Source organism: Mauremys reevesii, linkage group 8 (genome assembly GCF_016161935.1).
Source record: "Mauremys reevesii isolate NIE-2019 linkage group 8, ASM1616193v1, whole genome shotgun sequence".
NCBI classification, from domain to species: Eukaryota; Metazoa; Chordata; order Testudines; family Geoemydidae; genus Mauremys; species Mauremys reevesii.
In genome coordinates this window covers 33,399,302-33,415,411 of record NC_052630.1, presented here as the reverse complement: position 1 = coordinate 33,415,411, position 16,110 = coordinate 33,399,302, and the positions used below count along the sequence as shown (strand labels likewise).

Here is a 16,110-nt window from a genome sequence, read left to right as displayed (position 1 = left end):
TTAAGTTCCTTATTTTCCCCATTTCCATAAAGTCTGAAGAGTGAAAATCAGATATTGGCATCTCCTTTCAAGAGGGAGAGCATAGCAACATAAGAATGGCCCTGCTGGGTCAGACTGAAGGTCCATCTAGCCCAGTATCTTGTCTTCCAACAATGGCCAATGCCAGGTGCTTCAGAGGGAATGAACAGAACAGGTAATCATCACCCATTCCCAGCTTCTGGCAAACAGAGCAAAGACCAGTTACTTATTTTCATTTCCTTTTACAAATGTTTTCCTATATTTTTTGCATGTGTCTGACACAGTAAGAAAAGCTTTGGTCACAATCTCTGTGATTCTGTGTACACAATAGGAACATCTCAATGCGTAGATATTCCCTTTTAACCCAAAGGAGCATGTGCCAGGGGACACTCACCTCTCATGAGCACCTCCTGTTAGCCAAGTGTGAACCTGCACTCTCTCTGCTCATGGTGCCCTCTGTCAGCTGCTGCCCTTGTCAGGTGGGTCTTCAGTGCCTCCGTCCTCTGGCCAAGTCTCACACAGCCAATATGTGAATGAACAAACCCCTTCCGGTATAAAAGTTCCAACAGAGCCTGCGCCCCGGTTGATATCTGCAGCCCGCTCTCTGGACTCAATTCTCAGCCCCTCCTGGGCTAGCTTTAAGTCCATGTCTGCCCTGGTATAGGGTAGTGCCCCCAGGGCTTTCTCCCTGGAGACTCTTTAAGGCTTGCCCTTTTCTCGGGCCTCTGAAGAAGCTTTATCCCTTTCTCGGGGCTTAGGCCACCCTGCCAGTGGGGTACCCACACCCACTCACAACTCTGAGTCCTGACCCAGGGACCCTACAAATAGCAGCCATGTGCTGCTTCCTGTAATAGTTGCTGCTACTGTTCCCTGGGGGCGCTTCCCAGATAGCCCCTTCCTCTTCACCCTGACCTCAGGGTTCTCTGTCTGTTCTCTATGTCAGCAGGGACTCACCCAGGTCACTTTACCTGGGGAGTTTCACAGTCTTCCAGTCTCCATTACCCTTCTGGTCCCAGCCAGCAACCGATCTGCAACTGTGCAGCTCCTTTTATGCTGAGCTCTGATTGCCTGTTTCCCTGCAGCCTTTCTAGGCAGGCCTGGAGGACCCACCTTCACTGCTCCTTTTCTGGGGTGGGTAGTGGTAGGATTGTGAGGCCTCTAATAGGGGGCTTCAAAGGACGTTGTACACACTGTCCCAGAGCACGTATACAAGCACTGTATGCACTGTGCTCAGGGGTGCCGGAATGGGGGAGGGGGGGCAAGGGCTCTCCCACTTTTCACCATGGGCCTCGCCCCTTCTCTTCTCCCCAAGGCCCTACCCCCTGGCCAGGCAGGAAGATGGAGCCCAGCCCCAGTAAGAGCAGTCTGGGGAGCCTCGGCAGCGGTTAGGAACCCCGGCTCCTCAGACAACTGTGGGCAGCCACAGACTAAGTGGCTCTTATCAAGCCCAGCTGTGGCTCTTTGGCCCCTGAGGTCCCACCACCAGGCCAGGCTGGAAGCCGGGTCCAGGTAAGAGCTGTGCAGGCAGCTGTGGGGAATTGTAGACCCTTCACTTTGCCCTTGGTTGGAGGGGCAGAGACATGGCCTGGGGGCTACTCTCAGGCCTCCCCTCCCCCCGGCACCTGTGTTCTGACCTGTGTTCATTACTGACCCATGATAAATCAACTCCATGTCCCGCTGCAGCACAGCACAATGCCTCCTGACTTAACTACCAATGCTTTTGCACTCACACTGCCATGTTGTCTTCCCCCGACCTGAAGTCTTTACATCAAGAATAGATGTCTTTTTAAAAGCGATGCTCCAACCGCTACCGCTACTTATTGGGCCTGATGCAAGAATCAGTGGGTGAAATTCCCCGCAAGAGGTCAGTCTACACGATCATTATGATCCCAATGTTCCCAATAATTTATCCTTCAATGTTTGGTATTTGTCTTAAAGCCCCAGATCCAGGAGTTATCATTATATGAGATTTTCAGCTTTCATTAAAGAAAATAAAAAATAAAAAGCAAGTTTCTAGACCTCAGGGTTGTGGAGAAAAGCTTGAAAACTTGACCCATGGGTAGGTTAAAGGTTCAGATCCAGCAGGTAAATAAAAAGAACCCAGAATATATTATTTTTAGAATCTCATGATTTTTTAGCCAATCTCATGATTTTGGGGGTAGAGGGCTGAGTGATAATTTTCAAACTGGTAACACTGAGTTACTCCTGCCCTGCAGAGCTATGACTATGAAGCCTTCTCTGACCATCCTCATGAGTCTCACTGGCCTGTAATGATGAAACCTAAATCAGAGAACAAGCTCCATATATGAACCCTCAGTTTGCTCTGTCTAATCTGGGAATCCCATGACTGCGGCTAAACTGAGAAGCTCATACATTCTAACTTTTCAAGTAACTGAGACAAGCCACAGGGAGCAGATGATTAGAAATAAAAAAAAATATAGTTTTGTGTTAAAATGTTAATCTTAATTATATTAATTTCCCTCAGTCATGACAATCTGCTCTGTCTCCTAAAAGTCTTCTTTCATTTCATCCAAGAGAGGATTTAAATTGCATGCATTTCCCATCATTTAAGTTCTCTTCACTTCCAGATGGCTAAAGTATGCATTTACTAAGTTAACAACAAGAGACTCCGGGTATTTCCCCTGACTGACAGCTAAGAGAAAGCTGTTCACTTTTGTCTGTATTATTTTTGTAGCATGACGAGCAATTAATCCTATCCTTCTATTACTAATTGCCCAAATCCTGTTCTTGCACAATTTTCACTCAGGCAAAATTCCTATTGAAGGTTCAAGGGTGATTTTGCCTGAATAAGGGCTGCCCTGTTTTGTTACCATTTGACAATAAGAAATTGGCTTCTGCCTGTAATTAATTAATAAATAAATACAATAAAAAGCATTGTTAATAATGTACATGTATATAAATAGTAACAATAACAGTTATCATATTTTGTCCTTGTATAGCTTCTTCAACTAAGGATCCCAAAAAGTTTTACACAGAATCACAGAAACATAGGGCTGGAAGGAACCTCAAGAAATCACCAACTCCAGCCCCCTACAATGAAGAAGGCCAAATAAACCTAGACCATCCCTGATGGGTGTTCATCCAACCTGTTCTTAAAAACCTCCAATGATAGGGATTCACAATCACCTTTGGAAGCCTATTCCAGAGATTAACTACCATTATAGCCAGAAAGTTTTTCCTCATATCTAACCTAAATCTCCCTTGCTGCAGATTAAACCCTATTACTTCTTGTCCTACCTTCAATGGACCTGGAAAACAATTGATCAAATCTCTTTAGAACAAACCTTAATATATCTGAAGACTATCAGGTCCCTCCCCCCCTGCTTCTTTTCTCAAGACTAAACAGGCCAAGTTTTTTAACCTTTCCACCTAGGTCAGTTAAAGGTTTCTAAACCTTTGATCATTTGCTCTCCTCTGGACTCTCTCCAATTTATCCACAGACTAACAAAGCAAGTATGATTACCCACCCTTTCATGGAGGTGGGGAATGAGAGATTAACTGATTTGCCTGAGGTCACACAGGGAGTCTATGGAAGCACTAGAGACTGAACCCAGATCTACTGAGTGCTCAATCACAAGGCCATCTATCACAGCAGAGATGGTCCATGTGAGCAGAGATAGGCCCAGTGCTCCTGTGTCAGAGCAGGTGAACCCAATTCTGCCAATTAAAGGGGGCTGGGCTACACCTGGGCCTACAAAATGGGAGGTAGATGAGAGAGTGATTGGGACAACCTGTGCTGGGGAAGCTAAACTAAGCTAAGCATGTCTGTGGTGGGTTCCTGAAGCTGCCAGGAGTAGGAGCTCTAGTGAACCCCCCAGGAATGGTGGGCCTAAAGCTTGAGAGGCAAGGAGAAAGCAGAGACTGTTTTCTGTCTGTTTTAAGAGAATAAACCTTAAAGGAGAGTGGGAGTGGCAGTCAGTGTTTGGAAGCTGGGGAGAAGCGCTGCCTGGTGACACCATCCTTCCTCTCTTCCAATGGGGAGTGGGCAATCATTATTTACTGTCCACATTTTGCAGATGGGGAAACCAAAGCCCAGGAAGGTTCAGTGTCTTCCCCATGGTCACACTTTGAGACAGCAGCTTAGCTGGAATAAGAACCAAAGCGTTCTGACTCCCAGCCCCCCAATCTAACCACTAGACCATGTTTCCTCCATGCTTCCTTCTTTAAGGACTGCATTCTGCAGCTTGCGGAGTGCCCTGGAAGTCTGTTGAAGTCAGTAGGGCTGAGGACGCTCTGCTCTAGGCATGATTGCCCCTTATAGAGCTGTTCTCCAGAAGGATCTTGAAATGCTTCCCAGTGATCAGTTCCCCCTCCACTACCTGTGAAGTGATTCCACAGCAACTGTTGGCCAGTGCACAGCAACACCCACGGCAGGAAATGAAGATCACTGTAGCCCAGGGAAATGGCAGAATCTGCCGAGGATACAATTTAACCTTTGTTGTCTGCAGTGGCCCTCAGTTTCCTCTAAGTCAGAAGAGAAAAGGAATGATTAAATATTATATGATTTACCAGCAGTGCCATGAGTCACCACTTCTCCTTTGTTTTCATACCTTTCCTCCAGGGATGAGATCTTCTTTGTTACACTAAAGAAGCTGCTAAGATGAAAAACCATAAAGAAGAAAAGGGAGCTCTTAGCTCATCTCTCCGTCAGGGATCCAGTGTCTTTCTTTTGTGGATTTGATGCTACTACTTAGATTTTCTAGCTGACATAAAAAACTAAAATAAGCCCAGTCAGACTTATGCTCCTTTGAATCTTTTGCCAGTTTCACAAAACCTGAAATGGTGGCTAAATTAAAATCATAAGAAGATTATTTCTCTTCCACAATACACTTATTGCTCACATACAATCTGCTTATAATAGAATCTCTTTAGCTCTAACCGGCCTTGTGAAATGCAGTAGTTTATCTGTCTCATCCCCAACCTTTATTAGCTCTCAGTCCCATCAAACCATATAATATCTTTTCTGCTCAATGGGACTTTCTGGAGCAGTCTTTGCTTGGGCTGAATTACCAGGAAGATCTCTACCATTTATTTGAAACATATTGGTATGGACATTGTGCTGATAAAAGGATCCAGAGTGTCTGCTCTGGTAGATTGAAATCCTTTAGCCACAGGCAGTGATGGTGCAAGAGTCACGGATTGGGAGGGGAATTCAGGGTCCATGATTCACTCATCATCTGCTCTGTCTGTATATTTATCCTTCATCTCTCTAGTATTAGTAGAGCTGGGCAAAAATTTTCAGCACATGCATTTTTCAGGACACTGAAGCTGTTTGCGAATTTGGGTCAAATTCAGGAAATAGTTCTGCCCCTCACAAAAAAGGGAAAAAAGTCAGAAACATCAAAATGGTTGGTTTTGACATCTTCTAAACCAACTGTTTTGACATTTCATTTCAAACTGACATTTCGAATCAGCATTGGAGACATGTTGTTTGATCCAAATGATTTTTTTTTCATTTTGGTGAGAAAAACTGAAAAAATTCAGTTTCAGTTCAAAATGAATCACATTTTGGGGGGCTTTTTCAGCTGGACCAGCAAACTGACCAGTGAATTATATGCTCAGCTCTAATGATTAATTATTATTTCAGTGCTATTGTACAGTATAGCCCAAAGGCCCCAAACAGGATGGGGTCTCACTGTGTTAGGGGCACCAGGCAAAGCCATATCTATTGTATTTACACAGCAGCAATCACTGCAGTGTGCCAATTAATGGCTTTTGTGCTGTAGCTACCTATCTATTGACAACTGGACCAAGAGTCCCAACTCATTTCAAACGGACCGCCAAGTAGCCATTGTATAGTAACAGCTACCAGTCACTGCAGACCTGGGCTGTCTGTGAAATGGCAGCACATGGGCTGAACAGCTCTGTACCCTCTGAGCAGATTCCCCGACCGTGCCCTGTTTCCCTCATGAACGTTAACGTACCCTTTGAATTGGCAATACGGAATGCTGTGTTTCTCTCCCATTCCATCCCCTTAGCAGTGAAATCAAACAGGCAGCAGGGCTGATTCATCATTGCCCTGCAGCCCCTTTGGGCCAGCAACTGTGGCTAATGGGGCCTCAGGACAGGGGTAAAAGACATCCCAGGGCCACCACTAGCATTAGTGCAGGGGGCTCCTATACCTTGGCTCTGCAGCCCCAAGTGCCAGAGGTTACTAGGGTGGAGTGGGCAGGCTGGAAGAGGAAAGGGGCTTGAGGGAACATGGCCAGGGCCTTGCCGATTCCGTGTCCTTGCACAGCCTCCTAGGGGCTGTTGAAGCAGAGGTACAGGCCAAGGGGGGTGCCCTAGACCATGCCGAGGGCCGCCCGTACTGCCCCCACACTGGTGCAGGGATGGATCTGGCTCAGTGCATTTGCATCTCCCTCCTGCACACGCTCTCCTCACTGCTTATTTTGCTGCTTCACTCATAGATCTGTTTTTTTTCCTCCTCATTATACATCTGAAATTAAACTCCTGGTGCCTCCAGCAAGCCAGGCGGAGTGCAGAGGAGGAGCCCTGGGGCTACACTCACATCTCCTCTCAAATCAGTGCCAGGCGTGTAGTGTGAAATGTTCCCACTTCACGGGTGACCTGAAAATGAGTCACCGAGCGGAAGAGAGTGAGTGAGATGCCGGGCAAGAGGCGTCTCAGCCCCAGTGCTCTGCCACCACCCTCCCAGGGTCCCAGAGATTCACGCAGAAGCAATTGGAATACATCCAAGGGTAACCGCGAGGTGGGGACATGGAGGAGGCCTCCCTGCTAAAGCTAGGCCCCGGGGCCTTCAGCTGCAGATTCTCTCTGCTCACTCACCGTGATTGGCTCAGGTTTTCTACTGCTGCTTCCTCCTAGGTCTGTCATTTCTTTTGCTGAATAGGAACATGCCATGGGGGTTAATGTGACTCGGAGAACTCCACCTTTCCACTCCTGCCACTGCCCCCTGGGTCCATTCTCTGTCCCTAGATCTTCCCAACCTCTGAATCCCCCTTCTTGCCCCTACCTACTGAAGCCACCCCTGGCTAAATCACCCCTTTCCCTACCCCTGAGGTCCCCCCTGCCCCTGCCCTCCTGAGTCCATTTCCTGCCCCTGCCTCCAAGTTCCCCTCCCTGCCTCAGCTCCCTCCTTCATGCTGCCCCAGCCCCCTGGATCACCTCCATGCCTGCCCCTTTTGGCAAAGAGCTGTTCTGCTCCCATGAGATCTTTCTCCCTGAACCACCATTCTGATGTGTTACTGGCATTTGGGGAGGGGGGGGTTAAGTGAGAAAGAGGAGAGATTCACCCCTGCACTGTGGTAATCACAGGGGGCCCACCCAGAAAGGGTGTGGCCATATGGAAGGAGCGATGTTACTGAAGCTGAAGGAAGCTGACAAATTCGGCTCTACGTGCCTGTTGTGAACCCCATTAAGGCCAATGGAAAGACTCTCCTTGACTGCAATGGGTTTTGGGTCTGGCTCAAAGCAAAGTGATGTTCTCCTGCAACTTCTGTTTAAACAGCATGTGGAGTGCATGTCTCTGACAGACTGACTGGCTGCCTAGGCCAAACCCAGAGCTTCCTCAGCAATAGCAGGGAGACCCCCCTCCCTTCCCAACTACTTCTGAAAATGTGAAACAAATGAGGTCATGCAGCACCCCAGTGCTGTCAGCATCTCAGCTCAGGCAGTCAGTCAGCCCCCGTAAATCATGCATGGCTCTGAGGAGTGATGTTCCCCACTGCTTCAGCGAGCGGATGCCAGCACTTCCATTACTGTGGCCGTTTGAAGACTCCTTCAGCCCTAAGGTCTCCACCTGGGAGCAAAAATCTTGTGCCAGTAAAACTTGTCTCTCTAACTGAGACATGGCACCAGGACAGTGGGGTAAATAAAATATATTTTAAAAGCTTTTTTTAAAAAAAAATTACCTATTTATTTCCTTAAATAGATTGACTGGAAAGGCTCCAGCTGACCCATTAGATCAGGTAAGTACTGCACTATCCAGACATGTCGCTTTTCTGCCTCATAAAATTTTTTTTAAATGTATTTACACACCAGACCAGCTAAGCAGCTCCGAGGATTCCTGGTGTCCCTTTCCACATGGTCTGGAACACCCAGGAAAATGTTATTTTAAACTAAAAAATAAAACAGCAAAGGCATTTAACTCCGTTTCTGCAACATTAACCCTTCAATGCTGATGTGTTCCAGACTACCACTCCTGTTATATATATATATATATACACACACACACACACACACACACAGTTAGGAAATGCCAGAATTAAGGTTGCCCATGCAATTTTAATTTGACTCCTTGTGCCTATGCATTGTGATACAGTCTTTAATTAGACCCTCACATGCTGTTTTGTTCATCCAATTTGTGCTTCCTTCGTTGCACAGGACTGACCTGCTCTGGAGATGACTCAGGGCTGTAGGACTCTGCTACTCTGTTTGTACCGTGTCTAGCACAATAAGGTCCCATTTTTGCTTGGTTCTTATGTGCTACTGTAATAAACATAATTAATAATAATTTGTTGCAGAAGCTGGAAAATGTGTAATGATTGAGGCAGGGGGTTGTAGGAAGGAAAAGGAAAATGAGTAAGGCAGTTGAATACTGCCCTGAGGAAATGAATTCTATCCCTGCCTCTGCCACTGAGCTCCTATGTGATGCTGGGCAAATCACTTACACCAAACTTTTCACAGGTGACCACTAACTGTGTGTTCCTCATTTTCTGGTGCCCAGCTTGAGACCTTGGTGTCTGATTTGCATAAGGGCTGAGCACCCACAGCTGCAACTGAAGTCAACAGGAGCTGTGCTTTGAACATATGAAGTGCTAGATAATACTAAGTACTCTTGTTATATCAAGTCCTCAAATTGGGCACCCAAAATTAATGTACACTGTGATAATACATTCTCTGTGCTTCAGTTTCCCATTTATAAAATGGGGATAATCCCACTCCCTCACCTCACAAGGGCATTGCAAAGAGAAATTCATCAATAGTTATGAAGCAGTCAGATACTACAATGAGGGAGTGCCATAGGAAACCCATGAGGATATTCAGAATGCTGTCGTCAGAGCAGGGTTTGAATAGTGATGGGGCCACGCAGCGAACAATGAAAAGAAAACCAAATATTGAATAGCTGCTCATTCAGTGAGCACCGTCCACCCTGTGCACTGAATGAAGTGGGGGTCCAGTGGAAAAAATAGCCTGTGATCATGTAATTAAAGACAGTATCATAATGAACACTCACAAGGGAGCTGAATTAAGGTTGCACACGCTACCTTAATTTTGACATCTCCTGACTTTTCAGTCCTTGACTTTGCAACTTTATCCTTTTAATATAGACTTTTGTGTGCAGTGGGCATCTAAATGCTGGAATCTCCAAAGGAGTCTAAGCGAGTTGGGTGCCCCACTCACATTGAATTTCAGTACCTAACTCCCTTAGGTTCCTTTGAAACTTCCGGCCTTAATTGATGCCCCCCATGTAGTCATGATAACCATCACTTCTATAGTCCCCAAAGCACAGTGCACACTTCACACCTGGCCTCAAATGGACTGTCTAACTCCTGTCCTTCCAAGTGCAGAGAGGGTTAAAAAAGACAATAAAATTGGTGTGGCATCAGGCAAATACACATGGTCATCTCACAAATTCGTGGGGCCTTTTGACTCGAATCAGAGTCATGCGTGTAGCCAACAAGCCCATGCAGGGGTGGCTCTAGGTATTTTGCCGCGCCAAGCACGGCAGGCAGGCTGCCTTCAGCGGCTTGCCTGTGGGAGGTCCCCGGTCCCGCGGATTCGGCGGCAGCCTGTGGGAGATCCGCTGAAGCCGCGGGACCAGCGGACCCTCTGCAGGCATGCTGCCAAAGGCAACCTGCCTGCCGCCCTCGCGGCGACTGGCAGAGTGCCCCCTGTGGCTTGCCGCCCCAGGCACGCGCTTGGCATGCTGGTGCCCGGAGCCGCTCCTGAGCCCATGGCCTGTCCCTGCCTTTGCTAGGAGCACCCCTGAACTGAGGCTTCTGCAGCTGGACAGAGGATGCTGTGTGCTGGGGGGAACTTACTGGTGGGGCAGTACTGGGCGGGCCCCCTGTGATCACCCGGGCGGTGGTCCAGGTCTTCAGCGGCGGGGGGCCCTTCAGTGCTTCTGAAGACGCGGAGTGACTGAAGGGCCCCCCGCCGCCGAAATGCCCTGCGAGCCCTGGCCCGGCAGCAGTCTGGGTCTTCGGCGGCATTTCGTCGGCGGGGGGCCCTTCAGTGCTGCCGAAGACGTGGAGCGACTGCACCCCCCCCCCCCCCGACGAAATGCTGCCGAAGACCTGGACCGCCACCAGGTGAGTACAAGCACCGCAGCTCCCCCGCTCTGCCCCAGGCCCCCTGAATCCTCTGGTCGGCCCTGCAAAGCACTTTGCAAGCATGAATTTACTAAGTCTTATGACACTGCTGGAAAGTAAGTGGCATTTCACCTGTTCTGCAAAGGGGTAAACTGAGGCATGGAGTGGTTAGACGCTTGAATTTAGGGCATTTACCATGATCTGGTGCAATAGCTATTGAAGTTGACTTCACTAGGCCCCACTAAATGTGTTTTTTTTTAAATAATCTCTCTGAAGCACCATGCAAAATTGTGGTGCCATATTAATGTGTCATGCTCATGTGCCTACTCTTAGAATCCAAAGTAATTCCATGGAACTCACTGAGGATGCTCTGAATTTCCATCCATGTAACTGAGAGCAGAAACTAGCTCAATAAAATAACAAAAAGCCCCCAAGATTTTTTTTGGGAAAAAACAGCATTACATTTTCTACAGCAAGTCCTCAGCACTTTAATCAGTCACCCCAATTGGAATAAAGATGCCACTGGCACAGAAAGGAAATTAGCTGTCCTTTCAGCGCATCATAGGAATGAAGAGTATCCTATGCAGGAAAGACAGAGGTTGCTGATTTTTTTATTTGGTCATCCTGAGATATGGCTCTTGGCAGTGAGATGACAAATTTTACTAAGTTTTAGAAGTTGATTTGATCATAGAGAATTTGCAATACAGGTGCTGGTACCTTCCACAGATTAGAGAATTTGTCTTTTCAGATAAATTCCACTGCGGGATTGTGTCCAAACAACTTCAAAAAACTTTGCAGCACAACAACGTGCTTTAAAATAAAATTCCCATGGATTTAAATAAGTGTGAGTGCATCTTTGCCCAACAGTGTGATTAAATAGCAATGTGCTGTCTATAGTCTCCACATTGCTTGGTCTGATGTTTCTTTCAATTAGTTATTGCTCGGGTATGTATGGGCAGGTAAAAGAGAAACGAGTGAGTGTGTGAGTGTTTGTTTGTGTGTGTGTGCCTGCCGGGAACAGCCGCCCATGACCAATCTGCACCATTCCTGCCAGGTGTCTCTGCTGCACAGCTTTCATTAGGCCTGGCTGAGTGGCACAGGGGAGTCCTAGAATGCAACGGAGCAGAGCGAATACGCCGGGCTCTGGCCCCTTGCGCTCTCTCTCATCACAAAGAGCCCTTTGATAAGCTCAGCATGATCTCCACTAGCCAGGAGACTGAGGCAGACGCCCAGTGCAATCGCCAGGTGCGTCAGAGGGTTAAAATAATAAGAAATGGCTTTTGAAGCCCGTTTGTAGCAGAGCATCCTGGCCTCCATTTCCTGCAGGGGCCTCAGCCACACAGGGAGAATGGGAGATGACAATGACAGTGTGTCCTGCTCACCATGTATCACAGTGAATCCCCAATAGCCTTGGGTGGGAGGGTTACAGTGCCTGCGACATTACCCAGCCACCAGGCATCCTGTGCCGTAAAGGCACTGGAGAGACCAGAATCAAAGTTGCTTTTCAGCTGAGTGGTGGGCTGAGGAACGCTGTGGGTGACACAGGTTGATTGCTGTGCTATCTGTATTCTCCAGTTGCAGGATACAGGTAACGCCTATTGACTTTAATGGGCGTTACTAGTAATCTTTGCAGGAAAACAGAGCCCTGGGTGCTGCACCTAGTTTAGGAATGCAGATTTTGCCAGAACAGAGCAGATCATGGCTGGAATCTGGCTTCCTGCAGTAGCCTGAACTCGGATAATTCTAGTCTCACTGCCCAAGCTGATAGAAAAGCATAATGTAACCAACAAGCTTCGGTGGTGAAAAGGAAATCCACTCTGTAACTTTCTCCCCTTTTAATGGTTGTGTATGTCGCAGACTAACCTAGGGGCACAACCCATGATCAGGACCCCACTGTGCTAGGTGTTGTACAAACACAGAGTAACACACAGTCCTGCCCCAGAGAGCTCACAGTCTAAATGGACAAGACCAAGAAAGGGTGGGAGGGGAAAGAGGTGACGGGACTTGTCGAAGGTCACACAGCAGGTGAGTGCCAGGACTAGAACTCTGCCCACTAGGCTGCCTTGCCTCTGACTGAAGGAGCCATTCGTAACACAGGAATTTAGGTGGCTATCTGATTTTTACCTGGAGGTTAATATTAAATGGGACACACACATGCTGATTGCAGAGGCAAGTGAGACACCAGCTGCAAATAGGCAATGCACCTGTCACAGCCAGCCAGGAAGGAGCGGGAAGAAAAGGCCCCCGCTCCTCCAGGCTGAGATTGAACCGAGGTCTAGCAAGGAAGCAGAGCAAAGGGCAAGCCGGAGGAAGCCGTGCCTACTGTGGAAAGCAGAAGAAACCTGCTCTGAGGAAGACAACATGCCAAGAGTAGGAACACAGCAGCGCAATTCCTTCCCGCTGCCGCGTGTGAGATCCCCACAGACACAGGCTCACCTCTGCAGGGGTGTCATAACTACATGGGGGGGGCTGCAGCTCAAGGGTAAAGGAGGGGGAAACAACTGTGTCACCATGCAAAGGGTGGGCCAACATAGGAAGCCAAGGGGAATGTGAAGGAATGAACATTGCTGCCTGGTTCTCCAAAGCAGCACCATGTGGATTTGCTCTCACTGGGCCAGCACAGTCGCAGGAGTCCCAGGTTGCTGTCCAGTTCAGCCAGTCCCCCTTGGAGTCAGGCCCCAGCTACAAAGGCTGGAATTGGCCGGGAAGGGTGTTAACCAGAGCATAGTGCCCCAGAGCAAATGAGATAGAGGTCTGACAGGGCCGGATTAACTTTTTGTGGGCCTGGTGCCAAACATATTTGTGGGCCCTCATTGGGCAAGGTGCGGGGGGACGGGATGGTCAGTCTCCAGAGTGAAGGACGGGTTGGGGGCAATGAGGCACAGTGCGGCGGGAGCAGCCCCGCTCCACGCAGCCCAGCAGGAGGGCACTGCTTACAAACCTGCAGCTGTGCTGCCAGCATGCCCCTTCCCCTTGAGGGCGGGCCTGCACCACACTGCCCCGCCGCCCGGTGCCCCACCCTTATGCCCCAGCGCCCCCTCGCCCAGAGACCTCCACCACAGATCTCTATGCCAAGCTCCCAGAGACCTCCCCCGCTGGCCTCCCACCACAACTGCACAGCATCCTGAACACCACACAGCTCGCCCAGCACCCCCCGCCCATAGACCTCCCCACTGCCCACCACCTTCCTCACAGTCCCACCATCACAGCTGCACAGCAGCTCATATTCCTGAGGGGATTCTGCACCAAAAAATTAAAAATTCTGTGCACAATATTTTAAAATTCTGCAAATTTTATTTGTCAATAAATAAATGTGGAGGCTCCAACATAGCAGTGGGAAGCATGGGCCACTGGTTGCATGGAGGTGGGAGATCACCCTGCAGCCTTCCCTCACCCCATCCCGGGACAGGGACTTGGCAGTGAGGCTGCACCCGACCCTGACACAGTGCAAGGGCCAGGCCTGCCCCAGAAATGCCCTGGAGTCCTGCCCTTCTGTGCCAGGTATACCAGGTATGGGTGAGCAGGCTCAGCCCAGCAGCAGGATCCAAGTGCAGATGGACTTAGTGTGTGTGTGGGGGGGAATCTGTGGGGTAGTCTGGGTGTGGGCAGCTCAGTGGGAGATTTAGATGCACAGAAGCTCATTGGGGGGTTCCAAGTGCAGGGGCAATGGGACTCTGCAGGGGATCCAGGTGAAGGTGTTTGGGGGCCAGCAGGGGGGGGGTCTAGGTGCAGGGGAGGTGGGGTTCATTTGGTTGGGGGTCCAGGTGTAGGTGGTTGGGGCTTAGTGGGGAGGGTGTCTGGGGGGGCTCATGGGGTGGTACAGATGCAAGGGAGGTGCGGCTTGTCAGGGTGAGGGTCCAATGGGCCTGCTTAACAGGGGAGCCCCAGCTGCTGCCAAGGGGATGCCACATGCTGGGCTCCAGCTTCCCCGCTGCTCCCACTTCCCCCATCCTCTTCTCTTCCCTATCCCATGCCCCTTAGCCACTGCTCCATCTCCTCCTCATCTCACCTGCTTTCTTCCCCCTTGCCTCCGCTTCCCCCATCCCCTTCTCTTCCCCATCCCATGCCCCGTCCCCACCACTCAATCTCCTCCCCACCCCACCCCACCCCCTTCATCCCCACTGCCTCTTTCCCCCAGATTGTGGGGCCGGCACCATGGTAAACCTGGTACTGGTGACTCAAAGGAGAGGGCAGGGCTGGTGCAACCATTTAGGCAAACTAGGCGGCTGCCTAGGGTGCCTAGTGGTTGAGGGCGCCTAAAAGCCTGCTCAGGCGAGGAGGTGGAGTGGAGGTGAGCTGGGGTGGGGGTGGGGGCGCGGGGAGGGCCGCCCGCAGTAACGGGAGAGGGGGCACACAGGGGAACCGCTCCCCACCCCAGATCACCTCCACTCTGCCTCCTCCGCTGAGCACACAGCCCCCGCTCTAAGTCTCCTCCAATCGGCGCCACAAGCCTGGGAGGGGAGGAGAATTAGAGTGGCGCCAGCGTGTTCAGCGGAGGAGGCGGGGCAGAGGTGAGCTGGGGTGGGCTCCTCAGGTGGGGTTAGCTGCCGTGCGGGGGTGGGGGTGCTGCGGGGGGGCGCAAGGTGGAAGTTTCGCCTAGGGTGTGAAACTTCCTTGCACCGACCCTGGGAGAGGGAGCAGCTAGAGGGGGGAAATAATTTCCCAGGCTGGCTACCCCTCCCTCCGCATGGCTGTACAAAGGCCGCCAAACTGTCCCCTCTGCAGGCAAGGCCCAATCATCACAGCAGTCTGAGTGCAGGGCCTGCCCCTGGAGCATGGGGGAGGTGGAGCCCCTATGCCCTGTGGAGCTCTTCACTAGCAGGGAAATCCTGCTGCTGTTGGCCCTCTGCCCTGGAGAGAGCTAAAGGCCATTGGGTGCTCCTGTGAGCAAGGACACAATGTCCCACGTGGACAGGGAAACCATCCCCTTCATTCAGTCTCTTCCCACCCCCCACCCCTGATCAGCAGAGAGGCCAGCCTCTGAAGTCGAATTCCCCTCTGGCCCTTGGAGATGTTCCCGTCAGCACATGTTTGGAGCTGGTGTGTGAGGGAAGCTCACCCTACTGTTGCCAGGCCTATACCTAGCAGCCTGTGCATGAGCAGAGGCCTTGGCCTGCAGGTTTGCCGGTCTGGAGCCTTAGCTAGAGAAGAGGTTTGGCTGGGCACTGGGCTGGGAGTCAGGAGGCCTGGCCCTGCCACTGACCTGCTGTGTAACTTTGGGCTGGTCACTGCTCCGCTTCACACCTGTTTTCCCACCTGCTTAGACTTTGAGCTCTTTGGCATTTGTACAGTGCCTAGCACAATGGGACCCAGATCTTGACTGGCCCCTGTAGGCGCTACTGTGAAACAAACGATCAAAACACTCATGAACAATGAAGGACCAATAACCATGTGTCCAACTGGGAAGGAAAGCACATCTACTTCTCACAGCAAGATAATGCTGCCCCTAACAGAGCAATCATGCTCCGGGGCCAGCTCCAATGGACGATGCTCAAAGCCAAGACATTTCAGGGGGCAGATGGGAACTGGCTGCACAGATCCCAGGGATGGCTGACCAGAGAGCATGTTCCAGAGGAACTGAAGCAGAATATCCCAGCTTCTTTTCATCTCATTTCAATGCACACCGCAAGTCAAGGATTTCTCAGCTGTCTCTAGACAGGAGGATGTGAGCGGTGCCTATTCATCATGGCACTCAAGTCCGTGCTCAAAGCTGAGAAGCAGTAAAAAAAGATTAGTTTTCTCTCCGACACTTCCCTTCCAAATGACACACTTGCCAGATTCCTCATGAAGAGCT

At 50.1% G+C, this 16,110-nt stretch overlaps 1 long non-coding RNA gene across 2 annotated transcripts in view; it reads right to left on the bottom strand.

The window, feature by feature from the left end:
* LOC120369792 overlaps positions 1–8,843 on the bottom strand; it is a 57,498-nt gene extending 48,655 nt beyond the window's left edge. Inside the window, exons 1-3 of one of the 2 annotated variants that reach the window (XR_005583424.1) lie at positions 8,673–8,843; positions 6,829–6,884; positions 4,359–4,503 (exon numbers count right to left, since the gene is read on the bottom strand). This is a non-coding gene — a long non-coding RNA (uncharacterized LOC120369792). Of the gene's footprint in view, positions 1–4,164; positions 4,504–6,828; positions 6,885–8,672 lie in introns of those variants that run through there. The other variant, XR_005583423.1, reaches the window with a different exon arrangement.
* Between the last annotated feature and the right edge of the window lie 7,267 nt (positions 8,844–16,110).